At 33.5% G+C, this 22,251-nt stretch overlaps 1 protein-coding gene across 1 annotated transcript in view; it reads left to right on the top strand.

Annotated features, from left to right (window-relative positions):
* Positions 1-22,251, top strand: part of NOVA1 (NOVA alternative splicing regulator 1) — a 158,187-nt gene that overhangs the window by 132,711 nt on the left and 3,225 nt on the right. The window lies entirely within an intron of this gene.

Here is a 22,251-nt window from a genome sequence, read left to right as displayed (position 1 = left end):
ATTCTAGTGATAGGTGACGTGGCTGGCAATTGTTCTGAGACTGTAGTAGTGATTAGCATTCAACACCAGTGTATCGACAAGTATCTGCACTGCGGCTGTCACACAAAAATAGGTTCCAACACAATAATCTCAAACCTGTCAGTAGTCATGTAAGGTACCCAGTAGGAGAGTGTTAGAGAATAACAACAAATGTTTGTCTTGATATATGGCTGTGTAAGATGATTCTCAATAGAAAATAATGATTCAGGCATGGGTTTTCTCACAAGATGTTATCTTAGGATAACAGGAAGGAGCTTATTTAACTGGGTAAAAGTCAGGAAATTTAGTGTTAAGGTGTCAGATGTGGATATAGTAGCATATCAGGCTTAAGATCATTCAATTTTCTATAGTATTTTAATCATGACAAGATTATATTTTATATCAAAGATTAGTAAGGTGATTAAGCAAGGTTTAAGCAATACTTAATGCTGGGTTGCTGTTGGGAGTGAGATTTTTAAACTGCGTTGGAGGACTCCCCATAAGTCATTGCAATTAGAGAACTGTCGAGTATGTGTGATGAGCATACCTGACGTGATCCTTCCCGCTGTACAAGCAAGTCAGTTGTATTCTTCTGATAGAGCTTGCATAGTGGGCAGAACAATTTCTAGGCACACTTTTTACCGCAAGAGGAAAATAGCTCTGCCAACAGAGGTCAGAGGAAGCTGAGCAGGAAATCTGGCTTTTATTATGTCTTCCTCTTAATGACTCACTTTGCCTCCATTCAGATGAGATCATAACTCCTTTGTATGGCAATGTTGGTTTTTATTGAATTGTTTTTTTGAAAAATCCAGTGTTCATAAAACTTACCTGTTTTATGATTCTCAAGAATAGGATAGCCTTTAAAGTGTATTACATAGTGGAAGAAAACAATTCCTTCAGAACTGTCATGTGTTGTGTTATACTGAATTGCCACGGACACAACAGGAACCTGTGTTGGAAGTGGCTTTTTCTTTAGTTCTTTGTTCCAGGAAGTTAAATATCTGTCAATATTATTGTTGTAGATGTCGTGTTTATTTTTTCAGTAAGAACTTCCTTCAGCCTTTGTTCCATGAAAAATTCATGCACTGCAAACTTCCCAAGGAAGCAAGAACCAAAGAGGCAATAGAATTAGGGACATTTCAAATAACTGTGGGTTTTTTTTTTTCCCTCTTCTCTGCCTATTGCTGAAAAGAACTCAATCTTTCTGTACTTCTTGACTGAGAGCTTCTGTGTTACCCCCTCATGAACTTTGTCAGCTCTGTTTGTAACAGAACGCTGACAAACACATAGCTACAGTGGTGAGACTGTTCTGCTGATGCCCCTGGAGCTGGCAGAATATAGCTTTACTTTTATTTACCAGAGGAGGAAATCAATTTTACTTTTCCACAGTACACTTCAAGTGGGAATTTAATCTCAAAACTGATGAATAACACAATAAACATCATATAAAACATGCTTGCTTTTCCTCTGTAGTACCTTGTAAAGGTATAAATTTTAATACTTAACAGTTAAATGACATTAGATAGGCAAGTATTTCTATAATTAAACTGTTTGCATATTTTGTTCTGTTTACAAGATTATTTTTTTCTTCTTATCTGCCTGCTTTACTGATGTTACTGTTATTTTAGAGGGAGAAACACAAGTGATATAAACCTAAGCTTTGTATTTCTCCTTTGTCTATTTGATGTACACCTATAGATGCAGTTGCAAACCCTTGCATATTTCCTTCTCCAATCCTCCCTCTTTCCACGAGATTGATACCGCTGCTCACCTTTACTACTGGCTGTCAGAGAATAAAAGGCCAAAACACACATCTCCACTTAAAAGTGAGTCAGGAGAGTAATGGGTAGGAGTCCTTTCGCCTTCCCTTATAATTTAGACAGGCTTAAGCTCAGTAATATAATAGGATTTATCATCACAAACTTTGTGTCGTTAACTTACTATATAAACCTTCTTTTATTTTTACTTTTTTAAATACACTATTTTTTCCCATGGTGTTTTCATTTTTTACAATTATTCTTTCTATTTTGCTTCTTTGTTGTTGCACCTGAAACTCTTATTTTGTCATTCAGTATGGTGTAATATAAATTCTGTGGAGTGCAGATAGGTGTAGGATTTGTCCATTCAGTCCTCAAGGTTTACAGTTTTTCAGAATATATCTACGTCATCCAGTTGCTGCAATATCTGTAATAAATAATACTTTTTAACCTTTTTACATGATGGGACTGAGCCAGTTTTTTTGGTACTGTCTGTACACAGCAGGTACAGCACAAGTGTGTGGCTGTTACAATCTTAGCATTAGGAATTTGTACTTTTGGCTTATATTATCTCTTTATTTTATGCAAAAAAACCCTTACGTTTCACATTTGTAGATAATTTTATCGATTGTAAATTCATATTTCTGTAAAGTGACCTTTTTTGTTTCAATTTAATAAGAAGACAGAGTTCCTTTTCTGATTATAAGTTGCCTATGGCACACTGTGGATAGCACGTAATAAATAAAGTTTGAGATAACATACCTAGAAAGGGCTAGGGAGAATTATTCCCCTGTTCAAGTGAGAGGACTCCAGTAGAGGTTCCAGTGCTTCAGAGGTAAACTTTCCTGCTGCTCTTTAGCTGAAATGATTCATTTCATGTCTCAACTCTAAACAGAATTAACCTGTGCTCCATAGACTAGCTATAGACATTTTTTTCTGGTTCCCAGGTTAATACATTACTTGTATTTATCTTGTTCTTTGACCACTTTTTCCCAGTATTTTGCAGTATCTGAGCTCAGCGCTTTTGTTTGCATTGTCTCCTTACAATATAATTTTTTTAGATACTATAAAGATTTTTAAATAACAATTTTAAAAATTATATGCAAATCATTTGGGTTTTTTTTACTCTTTCTTATTGTCTGTTCCAATTTTTCCCCTTTGGACAACTATGCAGGTAATTAAACCAAAATAATTGATTTACTTGTTTCCTTTCATCTCCTCTCTGCCACCACACAGCAATTTTAGGGTTCACTGTTTATGTTCCTTTCTTAAATCTAGGGGAAAAGTTGTCAGGAGCATTCATGAGACATGGGGAAAGATGCAACTTCTCACTGCTAAGTCTCTGAATACTACTGGCATATCATTCATAGGATGTCATGAATGATCTGCCAGTTGCAGTCCTGTAAGTAAAAACATGATTCCATGTATCTTGTTTTGATTTTATACTTGAAAAGAATTAGAATCAATTAGCTTCCTATTTATCCCCTTTTCAAAAAGTTACACTTTCTCAGTGTAATAGACAGCATTGCTATTCCTTTTCTATTAAAATGGATAACTGTCTTAAATAAATCCATTTCTCCTCATGTTTTGAACTCTACCTGATTGTTAGATTTTTTGGATTTTTTTTCCTCCCATAGATAAAAATCAGGAGAAAAAAAAAAGAAAAAAGCATATAAAATTAAAGCTTGGAAAAAATATGAGAAAACAAAGGGACAAACTAATTTCTTTTTTTCTTGTAAGAAAACAGCTTTTAACAAGATATTACATGGTCACCCCTGTTGTGTGTTTATGAAGACTTAGCCTGTCATCAGTTTTAAAACTTGTTAAAGGAAGTGAATAAAAGTAGAATTTTTGAAACATACTAAGATGATTTAGAAAACATATACATTTTATTGTAGTGTGACTTTAATGAAGCCTGCTTTTGATCTCATTAATTTATTTTTACATCAGTGTTGCTTCTGTGAACATGCTGAGATTTGGGAGAAAAGTTATCATTACACTTTCCTGTACACTTATGATTTGTGTGTGGGGTTTATTCACTTTAAAATATTTTGGAGTGAACGTGTAAAAAGATAATGCTTTTTGTATTGAATGGATTTTGCTTTAGGCTTGCATGGATATCTTATTCAAGTTGTTCAAGAGTTAGAAAAAATCTCGCACTGTAATTGAAGATCTTGTTCGTTCATTTAAGGATATTTCTAGGCACGATATGTAGATTTTGGCATTTGTCCACGTCCTTGTCCTTAGAAAAGGTCCTATCTGCCTATGAAAAAGGATCATTAAACCCATAAAAGTTGGAGAATACACATTCTTCTCTTTGTCAAAATATGGTAAAGGTCTTCAAATGTCCTATTCAAAGGGGTGTTTATTTTTTTTTCATTTTCTTTGTTCCAACTGTTTTAAGCATACTTCTTTTATCAATACAAAATAAAAATAAAGAGCGTGTTATAAAGTGTCAGATATTTCTGTGTTCAAGTTCCATCCCATGTAAGCTAGAGTGAAAGTCGGCGGCATGTAACTCTGGGTCTAACCAGGATTATCGTTGACTTAGAATCCTTAATACTCAGGTTAGGTGACATAATGTTTCATTCAGAACTAGTGTTGAGAGAAAAAAGCCAACCATATTATAAAGTATACAGGCAAAGAGTCACTTAGTGTGCTCTTTTGAACAACCCAGCGAAAACAGAATGTCAGAGCAATGACTTGCTTTTTTCTGCTGTGTACTGTATCAGTCACAGGAAGCTTAGACTCTAAGTTTTCAACTATTCAGAATTTAATTTAGGAGCTCTTAGGGAGTTCAGAATTTATATGATCAAGAGTTGTATGAGGATGTGGAAAGAAACATTGAGGTTACAGAGCTTACTGTCACACCAGGACAGATCCTGTACAGCACAAACTATGAGGTAGAAAAGGCAATATCACATTTTTAATGACATGTCAGAGGTAAGTTGGGTGAGGCATGGTTAGGCCTAGCCCTAGAAGATCCTGCTTTAGGCATATGTTAGTTAATATTTTGTTCGTGTCATCTGAAACATTATAACTTTCACAAGCTGTTTGTAGGAATAGTGCAGCAGTGCATTGCACTTTCCTGCAGGCTGTATGCTAGATGCATCATCTGCCTTTTGCGTGCTTTGAGAATTCATCAGATGGTGAGAAGTCATACACAGATGTGAGACAAACCCACCAATTAAAGTAGGTGTCTACCTGATTAGAGTGAGAAAGGGGTGTTCTTTGTATACAAATCGTAGAAAGAAGCTGGTTGACTTACTGTACTATAGGGAATAAGGGGTGGGAGGTTTTTCCTCTTCCAGAGATAAGGTGCACCTGTTGAGATCTTTGCCTGTAGCATAGCATCCCAGACTTAAGATAATCAATATCTTTACTCTGTAGTAACAATATGTAACTGCATCTTAGTCAGAAGCAGTGTTTTCCCCTAGTTTTGTGCCTGTAGTTATTTTCACACTCGTTGGTTATGGATTTGGGCTTTGTTTGTTTCCTTCTGAAAATAAATTAGACTCTGTACAAGTAATAACAGTTATTCAGAGGCATGGTTTGCAAATAGTGGATCGGTGGGAGGATCACAACCATAGACTCTAATAAGCATCCTTAGAAATGCCCAGAGGCTGAGTCCACTGGTCTATTACCTCCCAGTGATTTACGTTTGAGTCTTTGCAGTTTGTAGCCTTGAAAAGTATTTGTCTGGGGGCACAGAGTGACTGCTGGCTGCTTGGCCTTCTGTTTTCCCCTGCTTCTCAAATGGCACCTCAGTAGATGCAGCCTTAGAATCAGTCTTTCTGAACTCTTTTTTTTTTTTTTTTTTTTTCCCCTCCTCTCACATTATTCAGCAGTAATAAACTTCTACATGACAAATTATTCATTCAGTTGAACTTGGCACCTATGATTTGGATGTGGTTAGAAAAGTATGTTTTAAATTTCTGTTTCTTTAAAGTTTCTGAAAGCCCGCAGTTTGGCAGTTCTACTGCAGTGTAAATTTTTCTGTCATGTTTCTAGTAACCTAATACATGATCTCCATGCTTCTCAGCTTTTTATGGTTATTTTTATTGTTCACTTAACCAAAACACAAAATGCAGTAAGAATATTCTGATCCACTTTATTCTCTTAATTGTAATTGTAATAATTGTGATAATAAATTAACAGCTGCCCCCTACCCATGAGATACTGAAATGCAGTCTCCATGTAAGCTCTTTTAAAGTGTTACTGCTTTATGGAATAAAACTGATTTATGAAATAGATTAAACTGTGATTAATAATGTTCTTTAGTAAAGAGTACTGAAGCAAAATACAATTCCTCTAGAACTTATGCAGACCAATGCTCATGTATAATGAAGTGTTGCAGAAAAAAAGAAAGTCAAAAGATAAGCAGATCTTTGCAGAATATTTATTGATCATAATATATTTAAAATGTTTAGTAAAATAACTGTGTAAATACTGTCTACAACCAGTATTACCACATTCAGTTTTAGAAACAGAAGGAAATAACAGATAGCTCTTTGTTAAAAGACATTTCACAGGTTATATTTCATCCATATTTGAGCATTTAAGAGGCTGTTTTGTATAAATTCCTGCTTTAATGATGGCCAAAGTAATTAGATAATTAATGCTACACTTTACATTAACATTTACAGTAAAGATTGATTGGCTGTACACAATGTGCATGTATACATGGAGGGTTGTCTTTACTGCATGCATTTCTGAGTAAATTGTAAGTTATGCCTACCTTACATTAATAGGAACACACGTGAATGAGGAGAATAAAAGGAGATTGCAGCTTTGATGGGATGAAAGTTATGTTTTGAAATCTGAATTCAAGAATTTAATTTAGAAATTACTAATGTCAATAATTCATCTGTGTTTTATTGTAAAAATATTTTTGACTATAAAGATACCTTTCTGCTAGGTTTATTTTTATTAAGGAGTCTAGTTACAAAACATGAGCTGTAAACTATCTTAACTACAAATATTATTACAGCAGGTATTTCATAAATAGAATTATATTCCATAGCCAATGTACTTTTTAGTACTTGTTATTGAAACTAAAATGAAATTACTCAAGTACAATATGGTAAGGACAAGAAGTTAACTGAATACATGGCTTGTGAAATACACAATTTTTTTTATACTTCTAATTCTCCTACTATTTACACTACTAATACAGAAAGACTTTCTTTTTGACTTATCTGAATTTTGTTCTGATGGTAAGAAAAAGAAAACAATAAAAGTGAAAGAAAATAGTATAAACTTGTCGATTTGACTATGAGAGGGCTCAGCAAAATTAGTGCTTTTTAATATCACCAAGAGCATTTGTAATTTCAAAATTAATAAAAGAATATTTATTTGAATATAACTTATTTTTACTGTTGAAATAGTAAAATAAAACTCATTGTTAGCAATAATATTACATAGTAATATTAATAAAAACTATAATCCAGATTGTGTGCAGTTTTATGTAAACTTTCTGAGATTATAATAATCTATAATGCATTTATTGAGCTCTGTCTAAAAAAAAAATCTTTATTGTAACAAGGTTCACAGTGAACATTTGTTAAATAAAAAAAAAAAAGAGACAAATGTATTATGAAATCCAAACTGTTTAGTAAATCTGTTGATTTCCTCACCTTGATCTCATTTTGAGACAGCTCCTTCATTTTTTCATTTTTTATTTTTGTATTTGCCAGTATCCTTTCTCTCAAAATACAAATAAATTTTAATCCATGGAAGTTGAAGAATATGTATATAGTGTGCATAAGAGTTGAGATCAGGGCAAGAGTTAGATGCAAATACTTTTTCAGTGTATCTTTAAAAAGAGAGTTTTAAATCCAATTTATGAGGATGCTGACTCCAAATTTATTCTTGGAAAGGTATTTTTCCAAGTTAATGCACACATAGAATTATGCATATGTAATATAGGTATAAAAACATGTGACGTATATGTGTAAATACAGCCATATATAACATTTGTGCCCCACAGCCTCAGTTTCCGTAAGGAGTCATTTTTTTCCATGTGAGCATCTATATCAACTGATTATCTAGCTAAAAATATTAATATGTGCAAATTATGTATATTCAAGTATTGCCTGTGCCTAGCTTTTGTAATGCTTAATTAAATCTTAAAAGTTGCTAATTTTTTTTTTGTTGCTTGTTTATAGATAGTTTTCCTTAATGAAATTTGGCTCCACAGATTCCCATTGTATGAGAAATATAACCCAGAGTACAGATGTATGGAGACAATATGGTTTGAGAATGTGGCTTAATAATAAATATATACAATTTTCCCCACTGAGCTGAATTTGGTGTGATCTAAATCTAGGATCTTCATGTTTAACAAGGAGCGTGCAATTGTGCCTTCAATTGTCTCTTGTAATTACGGCTTTTCTTGATAAGCTAGATTGACTTTTATAAGGGGCCTATGTTAGCACCTATTAATATTTTTGTTTCTGTTTACTCAAATATTTGGTAATTTCTGTCATTGCCTCCACTTAGTCCAGTGTTCTTCTCTTGTGGCTGTCTTGATTAAAAATGTATAACTACAAGTTTACAAAAAGGTAAACCAGAAAGTAGATATACATATAAATTAAACATATACATATGAATTGACTTGGGTGAATGTTAAGTTCTAAGTCAGCCACTTTAACTTAGTTGTCATTATTGGTATATTTCCCAAGACCAGCAGCTTGATATTAGCTTGTTCTGTTCTCTGATTCTTGTCAGAGATGTAGTGTGAGCCTCTGAGAAGGTTTTGAATTGGCTTGTCAGAAGACTGTTAGCATTAGAGGGCTGTGGAGCCCTGTAGTAGTGCTTATTAAGTTTGAAGAGATCCACCCATTAGAGAAACTATGTCCTTTTTCTAATAAAAGTGTCTGGTAATTAATATTTTTATGACCTAGAGAAATATGGTTATTTAAATGTTTTGTCTTTAACTGTCCTTTACTTCCTTTCTCATTTGAAAACAATTCTCAAATGACGTCTATGAGATAGCCTCCCTGAGAAATTCATTGAGTAGTTCTTGCTATAAAAAAAATCTTTTTTAATAGTTAAGCAACAGCACAGAAAGGATCAAGCCTCTGCTGCTGGTCTTCTTTTGCAAAGCCAGGGTGCAAAGTAGCCACAGCCTTTGATACGATTAATCTAGATAGTTCATCTAGATACACCAGATGCATTTTGCATAAGCCAAATTTCTTGCTGTTTTTCACCATTCTTACAGGGAAAAACACCGTGAAGCTATACAGAACAATCTGTAGGTCAGAACATGAATAAGTATGCTCTTATTTTCACTGAGCTGAGACATTAATGGGGTTACCACAAGGATTTTAATTTGCATGTGTCTGCCCTTCCTTCTTTTACTGAGAAGAATGGAGAACAGAATAATTACTCCAGAATTTTAATTACAAATAATGTAGAAGGGGACGTTATTATTTTATTTTATGGCCCTGAAAACTCAAAGGTGTTCATTTAGACACAGTACATTTGTCTTCTGGCATCTTTATTGGCTGCTGTTTGCCACATTCATTACAGTTATAAATGTTGCAAGTAATTTATCATTCCGCCATTTTTACTTTATGCGTATTGGTTGATGATATTGTAAGCTTTATCTTTCATTTTACTTTACAATGTGATCTGCGACTAAAGAGCGTGTGCAAAAATGGTGCAAGGTTAGGTCAAGATACACCATTTAAAATGCCCTGTTCTGTCTTTTCTTACCTCTATATGTGAAACTAAATATAGACTGAATATAAAAGATATCTCTCAGTTAAAAGATATATTATTTAAATTACTTAATATTGTTAAGGGCAGAAATTTGGTTTCAAAGAAGGATTGGAGCATCTCTTGAAATAATTCTGTAATAGTGGGGTTTTTTAATTCCATGATCTTGTAATGTGGAGAGCTTTCATTTGTTTTTGTACATAAGCACACTCATGTCTGACATTATTGCAGCTGTGAGATTCTAAGAGATGATGGGCTTTGGGGGAAGGGATGGCTCCATTCATTGTGTCTGTATAGAGTAGGAATATGTGCATGTCTTCCATATGGACTCATTTGCTTTTGTTTTTCCTTATTGTTTTTAGAATCAGCTGAATTGTGAACAAACGATTTAAAAAGGCACTGCTGAATAAGTAGCTTCTGTACTCTCTAACTGAGCTAGAGCTGTTGGCTAGATACTAAATGCGATAGGACTGTTTCTCCATATAAGCAGTCAAGTATTATGGAGTCACATATAGAAGTGTATCTATATATAGTACAGAAGTGTGTATATATAAAAATATAAATAAAAAAGTATATATAGTAGTGATATATTCATGTGGTTTGGGATTTACTTCATGTATTTACATTTCTCTAAGCTTTTGCATCAAATCTTATGTCAGTGGGAATGGTAATGAGCACTTGCCTTTTCTTGGTTTCTTTTTTTTTTTTTTAAACTGTGTGCCTAGCTAGATGTTGTCAGTGTTTAACTTCTTCCTCCTTTTAAAAACTGTTCAGCTCTACCATCTTATTATGTACTTATAAGTGAAGGAAAACTGATGTTTGCTAACTCAAGTAAAGAACTCATGAGAAAATTTTTATTTATATTGCTCTTAGGAAAATATTTTGTCATTACAGTTTAGTGCCTAGACCTGACAAGGTACCTTCCACTCTAGTTTTTCATGTTAGAATAGTTTACATAACAGCCTTCGATGAGAATGAGTAAGTTTTTACACAGAGTAATTATATCCCTGATCAGTGATTCACAAATTCTTCGTTACAAGATTATTAAGGACACGTTCAAGAAAAAGGACATGGGCATGTAGCCGTAATTGGCAAAGAATATCATCACTAGGAGTTTCATAAGTGAGTGCTTGAATTTAGGATTTTTTAAATCCTCTAAATAAATGGTTTGGCTATTGGGTTTGCCAAACATACAAACATGCTTTTTGGATTAAGATGCCTAAATAAGCATCTAGGAGTCTAACTTTAAGTATGGATTTTTTAAAAATTATTGTTAATTTCCTGTTTCATAGAAAATAACATTTGTAGAGTCATGAGAACTCCTGGAAAGGAAAGTACATTTTTTCCATTACTAGCTGTCTCCTGTCCATAAGTTCAGTTCTTTTGAAATAAATGTCCTGCTTAATTAAGAATCCAGTTCTAGATGTCAAACATTACAGTAACAATACTTCTCCGTGCCAGTGAGCCACTTCATGTACTGAGAGATCAACTCCTTCCACAGACCAGTGCTCATCAATAGAAGTGTGGATTGTTTCACGAGAGTTATCTGTGTCTCAATTTATACCTACCATACTATAGATACTAATATAGAGATACTAATATTCTCTATATGTAATGGGTAAAAAAAAAATATATCGTCTGAGTATAGTAAAGGAAAAGTGAACTTAGATAAATGCTGAAGGATGTACAAGTGTAGTTATATAGGTTTTTTTATTGTGCAGGGCACAAATTGAAACACGTGATAAATAATAATAGAAATTTCAGGCACCAAAAATATTATAAAACCCTCCTTTTTCTAAACAACAAGTAAATCTAATGTGGTGTCCAGTACAATACTGATGAGATTGAGGTGGATCAGTGATACCAAACTTGTTTGGTATTTTAACAGCATTGACTGGCTGAACCTTTACCTTTGCCACATGATTTTCCAGCAGTGGTGATGTGGTGAATTGCAGCTGGAGTATGTTCGCTTGTCTCTCTGATCTGTTTCCCACTATTATCCTCCTCCTTCTTCATCCATCCCATCTTGGTCTGTATTTTTATTATAGAGACTGTCTTCCTAGTATGAGGGATTCCATTTTACCACATTTAAGTAGTTACTATCAAAACAGCCTTACTTAGTAAATTCCTACAAATGTCCTCTCTCTCAAAGAAATAATTGTTATGATCGGTTGAAAGTTGAATTGAGGGAACTCTTCAATGTTAAAAAAAAAATCATGAAAGTGTAGGTTTTTTTAATTGTTATTAGAGAAACAACTGATGAATGGCTATGTGCTTATATATATACTTATACCTACTGCTAAATCTTAGCAATAATGATATTTTATCTCTATATGTACAAAGTCCAAGCAAGGATCAGAAGAAACAACTGGTGCATGGTTCTAAAATCTTTTAGTAACTGTGATGAACTGAAGTAATTAAAATCTAAATGTTTGACTATCAGCCATCAGTCAAAACCAAAGGGTATTTAGCAGATTTTATCACCATATCGAAATGACTAAAAAATTGCTGTATTTCTATGTGACAACTGTTAGTAAATCTTGAAGGGTGCTTTTATATTGCCATAGTTCTTTTGAAATATAAATATGGTATTTTTGTGTTAATTTACATACCCTTCTGATCTTTACTATATTGTTTCTGTATTGTGTTTTATATTCTTGGAGTCTGCCTCATTTCTCAGTTCAGAATAACAACATGTTTCAGATTCTAGGTAAAAGCTAGTTACGCTTCCTTTTACCTCCTTCTTACCTGTGGGTAAGAGGTCCCACAGCTTCTTACTTAAAACTTCAGTTTTCATATGGTCAGAATATGATAGCTGTGATAGCAAAATTGATGGATATTTGTGAGCATAGAAAAATCAAAATATTGAAATAGGCAGTGTACTTTAAGAAAGGGACTAACAACTGTCATATCTCCTGAGCACTTTACTCTCTTTGGAAGTCACAAACCTGTTGATATGAGTAACCATAAAGTTCCTACTGCTGATCATCAAACTCTTTCTCTTTTGACCTCCCACAAAAAAGATCTCAAGGAGCTTTGAGCAAGAAGGAAAGTGACTTTTTTAAATGGTCCTTACAAATCCTTGTTTTACATACCATAGAATTGAAGTGGTTCTGCTGAATTGTCTTATTTCTACAGCTTTGAAAAGAGAGGCCTCCTGCAGACGGTATAAAGTTGAGAACTTAAATTTTGTTCTGAATTGCCAAATGAATGCTTAATAAATGTGCTGCATATCTTGTAGAAATCAACTGTGCCAAAGATAATCTGAAAACAAATTAAAAGTGCTAACATCCTTTTGTCCTATAGTTAGGTAGATAGATGCATTTTAAAATGTAGTTTTCAGAGACTGATTTTGAGCATTCTTACCTGGAATGCTGAAATGTGATTTTGATTTTAAATTTGGATTTAAATCCTAAATTTGGATGAAGTTAGTATGCTGTTAAAATAATGCTGTAATCTGGCCAGCAATGTCAGAGGATGAATATCTCTGTGTATTTCTAATATTCTGTTTTAAGCTTTTCTGTGCTTTCAAGTTCTAGTCAGCTTCAATGAAAAGTGTCATTGACACAGTAACAGCAAGTTCCTTTGCACATTTCTGTTGGCTATCGTTTTCTCTGAATTTAATTGACATAACTACACCATATCATTTTCTGCATTGATTTGTTTTAGAAGCACATCGTTGTGTATTTTAGCCACATTTATCAAAGTTTATACTGAAAATTGGGCACTGTTGAGTATCTGTGAGGTTCTCTAATGTTAACATTGCGTATTAATCTTGAAAATTTCTACTCCAATCAAAGCCATATTTAAGAACACTCTTAGGCTTCTCTTGGACTTGCAGGTCCACAGCCATTAAAAAAAAAAAAAAAAAAGGAATCCTCAGTCTCCTTGAAGTCAATAGAAAATGGGTTCCTAAGTGTATGTGCTTATAGGCCGTCAAACATAACTCCAAGATTTGCTATTAACATCTTATCAGATCTCCTCCATGTTTCAGCCATAAGATTTCTCCCAGTAATTGCTTCCATCAAGTATAAGATTTCTAGTTAAAATACAGCATATCGTTCAGAACAAGTTTATGGCTGATCTGCTAGTGGAGAATACATGTAAAGCTAATGGATGCAACCTTTTAAGGATTCTTTTGAGAAGTGCGGAAATGTCCTAGTCGTTGATGTACTTTTCTTTTTTCTGAAGATTTTTTCAGCAAAGCAACCAGTGCAGTGCTTCTTTGGACAATGAGTTAGTAGCCATGAGGAGCCAAAGTGACATCTATAGTTTTTGTGACTGGGAAAGCACAAAAAAAGGGATACATCACCTTTGCTTCAGTTTCTGTCAGGAAGATCAGTTCACGTTGGATCTGGAGTGGGTTTTATGAATTTATAAGTTAGATCCTGTCTAATCAAAGCAGTGGGAGTTTTCTTGATCCCATCAGTGAGGCATCTTTGTTTTTAAAATAAGGTACATTATCTACTTTTTTCTATATTATTTCGTATTGAGAAGTATCTTTTCAGCAATTCCAGTAATGAAATTACATTACAATTGTATGGCGTCTTTCAGTCAGAAGCATCCCAAATTACTATACTCAATAGTACTGTAAATATTCATGCTTTTGTGAAACCCATCCTTGACTCTGTGGCAGGTATTCATAGAACACCACACAACAAATTAGATGAGGAAGAGAGAAAAGGGAGATTTTAGGTAGGGGGAGGGGGAACTATTGTGAATTTAGGTAGAGAATAGGGTTAACATTCTACTGTCACTGAACATGTCGTTCAGACTTTACTGGCCAGATCAGTTAGTATTCCTGCTTTCACTCTCTTAAGAGGTTTAATCTGAACAGTGGTGCAGTCAATACAGAAGCCTGATTTTCTGTGTATATTACATACTATGCAAATAAGTGAAAATCTATGATTTTTTGCTCTTGTATAATTCAGTGTGTAACCAGATCATTTTTCTTTTTTTAATTATAAAAAAGTGAAAAGTATAAATGAAGCTACTCAAAATACATTACACTTCTCTGCAAATGTAATTTGAAACTCATGAAATATTAATGAATAAAATATGGAATGTTGTTTTTATGCTACACAGAAAAAAAATAGAAAAGTTAAGTTTCTTCTCTGTGTTATTAAAACTACGTATCATAGAGAATTCATGGAGGATTTGGTTTCTTCTGTTCCCACACTTTTGAATCATGTTTTCATGAGACTTTTGTGTGTGCGTATGTATGTAAATTTTTAATAATACTTTGTTCAGAACTAGATAATCACATAAAATCAACCACCTCTATAACCAATATCGTTTTAATAATTATTCTTTCTCTGTACACAGCTTACATGAGCACACATTTAGTAAAAACTGCTTTTGAGAGAAGAAGCCTTTCTATTTATGTGTTAGTCTACACACACACTGGTGACAGAATGGCAACTAAAGCAGAGACCAGAGAATTTTTTTGTTTGTTTAAACATGATTTGCTAATTCCCTGCTGTGAGAAGTTTTCATTCCGAATTACATCTTCTGTTAAAAGCAAAAAAGAAAAATCATAATGTTCATACTTTAAAGTGAGCAGAAGCATAATTAGGTAGTAACTAAAAGAAGTGGGAGGTACTTTTTTCAGTCCCCCAAAGAGTCAAGGTTTAATATAAAATACTAATTGAAAAACGATCTAGATGTAAGCCAAAGTAGCAATTTGTGCAAAAAACCTTTACATATTCCATCCTCTAGTAAATCTTTCTCCAGCTTGGTTCCAAGGTTCTAAGCCTCATGATTTCAGATGTAAATTATTCCTAACCATTTAAGCTGAAGTTAGGTTTGTATTGCATGATAGTTTTTAGAACTAAAATGAAATAATGCCCTTGAGAAATGCAGATTCAGCTGAGAGGAGGTCTGAGAACTGGAACAAAATAAAGACTTGTGATAAACGGTAGAGTGGGAATCGGCCCAAACTCCTGCTACGATGTACTGGCAGGTACAAATAGATGTTTTAGAATATCAGTTTGTAATGTCATTTAAATTTATTATATTTGTAATAATCTAGTATGATTTTAACTTGAGAAAGACCTCTTACTTCCAATATTATTTTTTCCAGTGCGTTAATGTAACTTTGAATTGATATGAAAGAAACAGTAGTTATGAGGACAGAAATACCACAAAGAAGCAACACAGAGAAATAGCAAAATGACATTCATCTTGCAATAATTGCAGGCAAAATAAATGAAGGAAATACTACAAGTATATCTGCTGCTTCTGATGAGAAGAAAATCTCAGGAACACACATGACTAGAAAAAAAAGATGTGCATTATGTTGAGGAACAAAGTAGCCGCTAATCTCTTCCTATAATCCAATCGCACAGAATATTTCAGTTCTAGATATCCTTTTATAGAAAGAGCAAATTTTAATTGGAATGGCATTTACAGAATTTCAAAATAATCAGGGAAGATGAAGACTAATTTATGATCTAGGTTTATTTACCTTATTTACATTATGATCTAATGTAAATACATCTCTTTTTTGGATATTTGCTTATTCTTGTAAATAAATATCAAACAGACCATTAGAAAGATGTCTATATTTCTTCTAAGTATTTTCCCTAAAAAGAAAATGTATACTCTTGGACTGAGCAACCAGGAATTTGTTCAGTGCACGACACCTCTGAAAAAATAAGTTCTTATTTCACCATATGTACATACAGAACCTAATCCAGAGCTATTAAAGTCACTGAGAGACATTCCACTAACTTCCTTGAGGATATGTATGAGCAGAGATTTGCTGTGTAAACCTACTGTCAGAGGCTGAGCCTGAGTCTGACATGAACAAACACCTGTCCAGACCAGCCTAGTATTTCTGACTGCTGTATACATAGGTTGACTCATGACCTTTTGGTAGCTTGTTCTGCCTGGAGCTTGTGGCTGTCATTGGGTATGTAGCCAGGGACTTTTCAAGAGTTGCCTGATACGACAGAGCATGGCTGTAAATTCTAAGTGCATGCAGGCATCATCTTGCCTGTAATGTACTTACTTGTCTTTCTGCTTGATTCCAGTAGACTTCTATCACATCTTTTGTTGACCCTGGTTTTTCTCCCAGATTTTCGTCATACTGCCACTTCAGTTTGAGGATGGATGGCATGGGACTGCTCACAGTACAAGCCTACTGTAGCAGGGTATTTAGCCTGCCACACAGAGAACTAATAGATGGCTCTTACTCTTCATTGACTGCTCTCTACAGGAACTTGTGCTTTCAGAATACCCTCTCATTAACTTGAAGCCCAGATGGAGTTTTAAAGAGTTTAAAGTAATTGATGAGGAATGAAGACAGAAAAAGAGATAAAATGGATGATAGTAATTTAAATACAGTTTTAAGAGCATAACAATGATTTGTTTTAGAGAGACTAAAATGTAGAATTGTGCCAGATTAGGATGAATTTGTCAGATTAGATGGAACCTTTTTTGTAAAGGTGTTTCTCTGTTAAGAGAAGATAAAATAACATTATACAAGCAGTTGAAAGGTTTAATGGAAGGAAAAAAGAACTACTATTACAGAAGATGCATGACATGAGTTATAATTAAACTTGTGAAAATAAAAGATGAAAAGGAAAACTGAATAACAGACAAAAAAGCTCCTTGGTTCATTAATCTCTGTTCAATCTCTTCAGAAACAATTCTATGAGGTGGAATAAGCAGAGGATGATGCAATTAAATGCTTCCACTGACAAATTGTTGGGTTTGTTTTTTCCAAGTTTTGATACTATTTTGTATCATCAGTGAGACTTTTCCTTTTCTGTTGTAATTTAGTGCAGGCATGTTTTGTGCCACCATGTGAAGCTTTCAACTTAAAGCCATGGGTTTTTTTGGTTTTTGGCCTCCTTACATACTGTTACTCTAATTGGCATAACAGCCACATCAAGTGCTCATTCTTGCTATCTATTCAGTCAGCATGTATTTCATCCTCCCACTACATTTGCCAGGTAAATACTTTGTATTAGCTGGGTGGCACATAAGGTGCTAGTTTGTGATTGCCATCCCCCCGCCTCTAAAGACTGTGTGAAGTGAGAATATAACAAGAGTACATGTCATCAGAGAGAAAGAGGGCAAGGAAATAAGGTAATAGAAAAGTGAAAGCATTGGGAACCTTGCCATAGGTAGTTGGAGGTATTTACGTGAGAGGAGTGTGAATGAGGATTGGGGACACAGGACATGAGACGTTAGTGTGGGTAGCAGCACAGGTTTGGTCATGGCTCTGCTTCCCATGAAGATATTTTGCATGTGTTGATATACACTCATAGCTGCTCAGTGCAGATTATCTCCTTGCAGCATAAGAGAGGGCATGAGAAGTGGTATAGCATAATCACTGAACATGTGGCATTCCACAGTAGATGCTGTTCAGGTCCCAGAACTGAGCCAGGACTTTCAGTTTGGTAAATCAGAGGATTTTTAGGCGATGCTGACGTGATAGGTGAATGCAGTGTGGGGTTATGCAAGTGGGTTGTCAATAAATGGACAAGGATTAGGGAATTAGCTGATACAGAGTTTAGGAGTCTAAGATTTTGCAGCATGCAAGGGTGAATATGAGCCACTAATGCTAAGTTAAAGGAATTCGAATTGTGTCCTCTGGACATAGTGGCTGAGATCCCTCAAGTACCAAACATCCTCTTCTGGAGTGCAGAGTTTTGTCAAATCTCTGCTGTTCTCATTGGGAACTGAGAGCAACAAACTCTGTGGTTTGAGCCCTTCTTAAGCACCACAGTTTCTTGGACTGTTGCACCTTTGTCAAGGCTTTTAAAGACATAATAATGTATTAGTGAAAACATACTCAGTAAAATTACTTTCTTTTATTTGTGTTATAGTGTGATTCCTTTTCAGGGGAGAAGTATTATACTCGCTAACGCAACAGGATGAGAGTGATGCCTGTGGAAATAATTTATTTGCTTTGTGAGTAAGCAAATGTCATAATTGCAATCTTTATTTTTTTATAAAATCTATTACGCATGAAATAAAGGTTGAGTTCCTTCCATTTTTTTCTTTCTATATCATATGAAAAAGATTTGCATATGTATTTTAAGCTTATGTTCATAATTGCTTTAGATACTTACTCTCCTTTTTGCAGCACAACTTTCAAAATAACCAGGAGCATACGCACAAACCTGGAAACCTAACCTTGCTGCATAGTCAGATACCTTTATTGGGTAGCTCAGAGCACTTATTTTGGGTACTAGTTAGGTTTCTCACTTCTGCATCCAAATCACTTTCTGAACTTATCTGTTAAAGGGAAGTAAGAGCACTGTCCAATTTCCCTGACAGACAGGGAGTTAAGTACTTTAAAAAATAGTGATGGTGCAGGTAATGAAACCAAATAGAATATCTTTGCTTTTTCAATTTCTGTTTGTATAACAGGAGTTGAAACCAAGAATTTTGTTGTATCATTTTGTACCTTGTAACTTAGTGACCTTGTGGATTTTAGGCTTCAACAGAAATGAAAAAAATATATATTTTATCTTTGCATTATTTCATTTGTACTGGCAACTAGAGGGTTGTGGCCTAATATGTTAGATAGTGTATTAGTATACAACACAACCAATATTTGCCTGAAAGAGTTGATAGTCCAATGTCTAAACCAGGGAAAATTGAATGCAGGAAACAGATGGAGAGTTACAAATTGGTAGCAAGATTATTGCGACCTAAATAAAAAAAAAAAAAAATCCTAAATATGTTTAGCTTTTTAAAGTATTTATCTCAATTTTTAAATGACATTTTCAATCAGTTGTCACAAATACAGGAATGTTGCAATTAAGTATCTCAAAATAACGCAAATATTGCCATTCATTTCAGGAAGAGCAGGATTTTACTTATGTTTTAAGCAAAATGCCTACAGATGTATTTATGTTCTGTTAAAACAGAATTTTAATTGGAATATAATGTTTTCTGTGACATCTTAGTATAAAATATATTGTGCATATTGTCTATTTTTTTAATACATGTATATTTTTAAAAAATGTGCTATATATTAATAGGTGAAATATTCACCCTGGAAGGTTTTACATTTGAAAGGACATTAGTGGTATATTCCTATACTAAAACAATTTAAGAGAGTTGTCAGTTAAAACATACAATCTGATGTTTCTAAAATAGATATTTAGAAAAGGTTATTTTTATTTATCTTGGAAGCAGACAAACATAAAACATACTAATCCAGCAAATCCTAGATTTTCCAGAATGCATCATAATTTGTATGTTGTTTGTATGTCTAAGTACAAAAAATTTCTGGACAAGGTGGGAGTGGGTGGGTATAGAGGAGGAGATAATATTTTATCTTTCCTCTGACTAGACAGATGATTTTGTCGAACAGCCAGAGCTGTTAATGGTGAACCAAATGAACTTTTGTGATGTCAAGCAGGAAAAGTAGTAGTTTCTTATTGAGAAAATCTTTCTTTTTGCATAAAGAATGTTTCCTTCTTAATTTTGTGGCTGACTTAAACCATTATTTTATCTTACTGCACCATTCCTTTAGAGTAATCCTAGCCATATTACAGTAACCTGGATTTTCATATGTTGCATGTGTTGCTATTATATTACTTGTGCTACAGTGCTGCCCTAAAATTAAATATTGTGGTTACTTCTGCAATCACATGTATGGTTATGAGAGTGTATTTTCATACCTTCTTCTGTTCTTAGGTTCTTCTCTTAAACTTACATACGCGCTTATGCCTAACTTGGTCAAAACTGTGCACATTGGTTATGAAACCAAGCAGGATCTGGCAAATCACAGTTGTCAAAATTGCCCAAAGCAGCTGTTAGTATGTCCTAAATCAGTGGAGTCAGATAAATGCTTCCTATAGTATGTGGCACAAAACCATAATCATGAAAGCTGTGCCATGCAATAAAAGATTTGCAGTTTTATTGAGTTTTCCTGGGTGATTCTGTTTTTATACAACTTTGCATTTTCGGAGTGTTAATTAAAAAAAAAAAAGAAAAAAAAAACACCAAAAAACCCCACCAAAACAAAAAAAAACACCCAACAAACCAAACTAAACAAACAAACCAACAAACTAAAAAAACCCTTAAATATATATATGTTTAAAAAAAAAGTATGAGCATTCCTTATATTTAACAATTAGTTAATGCATTTTATATCTAGATCCCAAATTCCAAATCAAATCTAAGAATGTTTTGCTTCATTTTTCTGATAGGAAAACTAAAAAAAAGAGCACTTCAAAATCGTCAAATAGTTTGAACTAAATTTTAAAATTACTGTGAGGTGTCTCAACTTAAAAATGAGTGTATCTATAAATATATATAAAACACATTTTAATGTGTATATGTGTTTATACACAAATATGTATATATGTATATACACATATTGAGATGTTTGTGTTTATGCAGGATTATTTAGTATATGGGTGGGCTAAATGTTTTTTAATACCATACTTTTATGCTTTAGAATAAGTCAGCACCTAATATTTTTTTTATTTATTCCATAGAACATCTTTTGTTTTCATGTCAGTGAACTTGAAATTCTAAAGAAATTAAAAATTCTATATATGCTGTAAAACAATTCAGTGCAAAATACAATATGATATGTTACAATTTTTAATGTACATATTGTATAAGTGAAAAATATAAATGTTTCTTAACTTTATAGTGTGCTGGATTTTCAAAGATTTGATTTTGGTGATATAACAACTGGAAATATCTAAAATGGGTAAGACTAGAAAAAGTTATTTCTAGGGCATGCATTTTTATTCATAATTAAGTTGATTTTATAATAAGCTTGACTTTATAATGAGAAAATAACATGAGAATGTTGCTAATAAAATTTTAATTGTATTTTGTATTGACTTGTTTCTGATATTTTAGATAGCATTTTGGTGAAAGGATTGACAAATTGAAAAGTGTTACCCCTACATATATGGTTCACAAACCCTGGATGAATGGATGTCAGTAGGCTACTAAAAAATGTATTTTTGTAAGATAAAACATATTAATTCAATATCATGAAACATATGGTACATTAAAACTTTGAGACACATTAGTAAAATGTATATCAAAAACAAAAGCTACAAAAAATATGTATAAATATTGAATCTTTACCTTGTCATTCTTCACTCATAGCAATAAGTCAATAAGGAATAAATTTGTTGACATTAATGAGGTTGTATCAATTTGAAACTTGTTTTAACAGGAGGAAAGGTAGGATTTATAGGCAAATACGTTTCATTTGAAGACATTTTGATAAACTTTTTAAGATGTAGAAATGCCATATTTTATACTTGCAAAATCTTTGGCATTTAGATACTGTCTCCTGCTGCACTTCGTTTCCATAGGCTGAATACACTGTAGCACATAATGAATTTCTGTATATCAATGTGGGTGACAGGTTGAACAAGCAAGATCATGTCCTGTTCAAGACCAACTATTTTATCTGTGCATATTTGCTTTATCCAAATAGGGTTTTTTAATTGTTGTTACTATAGATGTTTTACAGGAAAGTAAAGAATTTCAGACACATTTTGTCTAAGAAGTTAGTTTGCTGCATTAGCCTGGAAAGAGAAGAATCGGATGAAAACACTCACTTTGATACAATCTAAGACAGTCTTTCCATATAAGGATAATACCTGCATTTGCTTAAGCTTTGGTCTGAAATGTACTATGCTGAAAGCATTATGTTCTGTGGGAGAATGATAAATATGATTTTCCTGTTATTTTATCTTTAATTCTTTATATTATACATTTGAAACAGATGCAGAGCATTAAAAAGCGTTATGAG

This window comes from Nyctibius grandis, chromosome 4 (assembly GCF_013368605.1).
Source record: "Nyctibius grandis isolate bNycGra1 chromosome 4, bNycGra1.pri, whole genome shotgun sequence".
Classification (NCBI taxonomy): Eukaryota; Metazoa; Chordata; class Aves; order Nyctibiiformes; family Nyctibiidae; genus Nyctibius; species Nyctibius grandis.
The sequence above is the reverse complement of the archived record's forward strand: the minus strand, read 5'-3'. Positions and strand labels throughout refer to the sequence as shown.